The following is a 5,329-nucleotide window of genomic DNA, read 5'->3' as shown; positions in this document are numbered from 1 at the left end:
ATTAACTTGCGGCCCATGGTTACTGGAACGGCTCTTGATCCCCAGGGTATTGAAGAACATTCCTTTCCCATCTCTGTGTCTGATTCTGAGGTTAGGGATGTTACGGGGGATGAATGTGAAGTGTCCGCTGCTGGGGCGGCCGACTCTATTCCTACACACACTCGGTCTGGCAGGGAGAGGAAGGTTCCCTCCAAGTACAAAGAGTTTGTATTAGGTGCTGTTGTTCAGTAGCACTCTTAGTTTTCGGTTTTTCTTCTTTGCTCTTTTCAGCAACCCATGTTATAGTTGAGGTTAACATTTAGTGAATGTCAGTCTGTTTTTGTGTGTGTGTGTGCGTATGTGTGTGATTGCTGGTGCGAGTGTGAGATAGTGTGGAAGTGTGCGTGTGGATTTTGGATGAATGTTCTCTTGTTGAATAGAGGGGGGAGAAGTGTTATAATGTCTCTTGGGTGGAATTCTACAAAGTAGAATTCCACCATGTTATGATGTCATGGTGTTATGCTTTGGTTCCACGTTCTGTAAAGGACGGTTAGCAGTTGTTCCTGAAGAGCTGAATGTAGGCTCAGCGCTGCTGGGCTAGGCTGGTTGCCAATAAAGAAGTTCCACTTACCTTACGTGTTGCCTCTTTATCACAGTATGTTATGTTAATGGCTGCATGCTCTGGGGGAGCGTGGTTTATTCTTTGTGAATTTTAAAACAATTAGAAACACTTCAAAAGGACAGACTGGCGAATTAAAAAACGAGGGTTGCTTAGATATGTGGGCAACTTACAGGTCACAGGGAAGGTAATGACTGGCCAGTCTGCTTTTCCTCCATCTAGTTGATAAATACACGTGCCACTGATTTGGGTAATAGTACATGTGCTATTGCGCAGTCTCACTAAGCCAGAAGACTGACAGGAAGCGAGCTATAATAACAAGATATGATTCTTTAAATCTAGAATATTATGGTGTCACCCAAGGATTCAGGGAAAACAGACCCACATTTAATTTCGAGTTTGGCAGTGGATAATAAAACCGCTTCATCCAGGGCACATCTACTGTAGTTAATCCTTTCAACCCTAGGAATTGGCCCTTTAATTTCACCAGAAGCACCAGCAACAACCCATTCTGGCCTGCAAAATACTTCATTCGGTTTGTGGGCTACGAAGCAATGTGGAACAAACCATGTAAGGGCTGAAACACATGATAGATAGGGCCTGAATTACAGAAAAAAGCGCCAAGTTCACTCACAAGTGTTTGTGTGTGCGCTAAGATTGCGTGGCGCAAATACAACATGCGAGCCTGCGATTTAAAGAATGAAGTGCAAGACAGGACCTACAATGCAAAGAAATCAGGTTTGCACCAGACACACCCACAACATGCCCCAAGTGCAAACCAAGGACCCACTGAAATAGACCGTTTTTCGCAAAATGTGAACCGTGTCAAAAGATGCAGCAAAAATAATCAATTATTGCAGCAGGATTACTCACAAGTAATCACCATTACTTGCACTTGTTCTGTGCCCGCCAAATGCAAATTGCACCTACGCCCACTATTCCTACTCTCTGTACAGCCACCAATCTGCACCCCCAAATGCAAATTGCACCTAGGCCCACTATTACTACTGCCTGTACAGCCACCAATCTGCACCCCCAAATGCAAATTGCACCTGCACCCACTATTCCTACTCCCTCTACAGCAGTGGTCTTCAAACTTTTTTGGCCGGGGCCCCCCTGAGCAAAATTTGGGAAGGTCGGGACCCCCCAGAAATGCCAAATGGACAGTGTATATTGCGCGCCGTCACCTGCTCCCATCACAGTCACTGGGCTCCCTCATCCCACTCCTACCCAGTCCCTGGTCCCTCCCGACCCCATCACACACCCTGGGCTCTCCCCACTCTGCTCCCACCACTATCCCATGGTTCCTGCCCATTGTGCACCCATCATAGACCCTGGGTTCCCCACATCCCGACCCCAACACAGTCTGAGGGCCAGTGGCGGCTGGTGATTTTTTTAAGTGAGGGGCATAACTATTTCCCCCAAAAATGCCATAGCGACCGAGCATAGTGAGGGAGCCCTAACCAATAAAAGGGAGTTCGGGGGGGGTTTCCCCCTGTGATTTTTTTTAAATAATGGGTTAAATTGTTGTATTGTAGAGCATACTTTTAACAAAAAAATGTGTAAATAGCCAAACAGTTTACAATTGGTGCTGGGAGGCCCAGGGGGCAGGCATGACATTTTTTACTGGAATCTATGATACATGTTCAGTAACAATATACCATCCCTGTCTCCTGGGCCCCACTCGGCCTAACAGAATCAACATGATTATGTGTGTATGCAAGGCACTGCACATTCATACAGCAATCACTCATTCACACGAGCATCCATCACCATACACTCACTCATAACATAAGCATACACGCATCCATACACATGTTTAAATAAAAACAATGAACATAAACGTACCTTCTGCATTGGGCTGCGTTTGGGTGCTGAAATGCCCTGCACCAGTCTGCTCTGCCCGTATGTGCGAGGAGGCGCAGGAGCTCCCCCTCGGACATACATACATGCAGTGCCCCAGCCAGAACTTCCAATGAGCTATGCAATGCTGGCAAAGCAAAAAGCCACAGCACTTGCATGGCTCAGTGAGCATGTGCGGCTGGAGAACTAAACTGAACTGTCAAAGGGAAACAGAGTTTCCCTTTGACAGTTCAGCCAGCCCAGGAGCACTCCATCAGCTGGAAAAAGCAGCTGAGGGAGTGCTCACTGTTTCACTGGGCTGGCTCCTTAGCTCCTCCATAATGGGTGAGGGGCCACTGGGTAGGCGCCCCCTCGCCATTATGGATGAGCCGCCAGGCTCGGACTGGCCTATAGGGCAATGCCTGCACCAAAAATGCTAGCGTGGGCCCGTCAAAATGGGCCACCATTTTGGCCAATGTGGACCAGTTTGATGAGTTACTTAACTATGCAGTTAGTAATTTTGAACATTGTTGCTGAATATATCACAATTTGCTTACATTTAAATACAAAGCACCCGCTTGGGTACTATTGAAACAGTGGGCCTCATTACAACCCTGGCGGTAGCTGTGCCGGTAAAACCGGCACGGCTGCCGCCGGAGTTGCATCTGGATCCAGCACCCGCGAATGGGCAATTACCGGGTCATGCCGAGTTAGGCAGACCTGATAATTGCCCTTTCGCGGGTGCCGGTAGATCCCCATTCCCATTTCAGCCCCATAGGGCTCAATGGGAATGGGGAGCTCGGATGCACCGGCACCGTTAGCAACGGTGCCGGGGCATCCGACGAACTGTGCTCGCGGGTGCCGCACGGCCTGCCAGGTCAGACCTGGTGGGCTGTCAGGCACCCACGAGCACAACTCTTACTATGACCATACGGTAGCAATGGTGCCGGTAGCTTACCGGCACCTTTGTTACCATACCGCCATAGTTGTAATGAGGCCCAGTCTGTGACTAAAGGAATGAATATCCATTTACAACTGTGGCCCACTTTTCCATTGTTGCCTGAGACAGTTTCATGCTTCAGCCCGACCATGTGAGCCACCCCAGGCCATTTGTTCCAATCTAAAAAAAAAGAAAACAGGATATTTTGCTATCTGCCCCACAGTTTGAATACCGCTGCTCTACAGCCACCAATCTGCATCTCCGAAATGCAAATTGTACGTAGGCCCACTATTCCTGCTCCCTTTACAGCCACCAATCTGGACCCCTGAAATACAAATTGCACATATGCCCACTATTCCTTCTCCTGGTACAGGCACCAATCTACATGCCATATACATAACACTGCACCCACACATCCCCCACAAAGTACAAGCACCCACAAGGAGCACCCCAAAAACCTCTTGACTTCGCACCAACACATTCCCTTCAAATTGAAACATAGGACATATGTCTGACACATACATTTGTCTCTGGCGTGTCACCTTAGAACCCCACTCTGTGGGGACATAATAGTGGATAGGAAGTGTCCAACTAAGGTTGCGCCTGCGTGGTGCAGCTGTTGGACGCCCCCTGCACCTGTACATGTGCACCAGGAAGGCAGCAAGCCAACCATCTCCAAGGTGGTTTGAGTGCCCCAGCGCAGGCATTGCCCAATGAGGCTGGAAGCATGTGGGACCTGGGCTCTGACAGGGGTCCCAGCGGAGGAGCTGGCAGGGCTCTGTGAGATGGACCGGGACACACTGGGTTTCCAGCCCTGAGAACTCGGGCATCCATCAAATGGTACCAAAGGCCCAGAGTGGAATGTGAATCCCAACAAAGCCCAGCAGTTGGATGTACAGGCGTAGTGAAGGCAGTCATGGTGGGACCTGGGTCATGTACAGGGCTCCACAAGGCTGGCAGTAATGTCTCGGGTCTGCACCCCACAAGAACTCAGTCCTCTGGGCACCATCCTACGATGCAGGGCGGCCGCTGACCCCTAACCCAGCTATGGTCCTTTTGGGGTGAAATATAGCCCCTGAATGCTAGAAATCAAGATGTCAGATTCATTGGTAAATGCCCACTGAAGTATAAGGCCAGCACAGAAATGGGGATGTCAGACAGGAGGCTTATTGAACCAAAACAGGCCTAAAATCTAAAGGAAAGAAAGTGGGCCTGAATTAAAAGTGCAAAGATATGTGCAATGCATTTCAGCAAGGAAAAGAAATACCTGTGGCTGACAATGCCATGTCACTCAATCCATGGAGAGCTGCACTTTTATTTAAAAGAGACAGCAGTGCGTACATGATCTGCAATGTACCAGATTGTGCTGCAGGCATCTAAAATTGAAATCAAGCTCCTTGCTATTACAAGAAATAAAACCATTTCCTTTTTGTTTTCACTCATCCAAATGACATTATGCAGAGAGAAGTGCTTGTTAGACTTTTAAAGATTAAACATGGTTTTCTCATATAACTGCCCTATACATATGGACAATCCAGAAGTGATACTCATATATTTTGAAACTGTAAAATTAAAATATTACATATGGATAAGGCCCAGATGCTTTATACAATTCCATGTAAAATGCATTTGTGTGTGAGTTTAAAAGCCATTTGCTTGCAGGGTACATGAGCCGGTAATTTCTTAACCTCCAAGACCTTACCTCTGCTGCCCTGCAGACAGACGGGGGTCTGGTTGTCAACTATCAATCAAAGCCATTACCTAAATATATAGAAAAAAATACACTGCTTAGATTGAAACCGCAGTGAAAAGCAGATAAGGCAATGCCTGTTCTTTAAGCAGAAGTGACCTTGAAGTCACAATTCCCATAAAATGTCCATTGGTGTTGCTATCAGAGCCTCAAAGGCCTTGAAGAGGGATAGGCTAAGATAAACATAAGCCAGCCTCTG

The sequence above is a fragment of the Ambystoma mexicanum genome, chromosome 6q (assembly GCF_040938575.1).
Source record: "Ambystoma mexicanum isolate Mex_15411 chromosome 6q, UKY_AmexF1_1, whole genome shotgun sequence".
Taxonomy (NCBI): Eukaryota; Metazoa; Chordata; class Amphibia; order Caudata; family Ambystomatidae; genus Ambystoma; species Ambystoma mexicanum.
The sequence above is the reverse complement of the archived record's forward strand: the minus strand, read 5'-3'. Positions refer to the sequence as shown.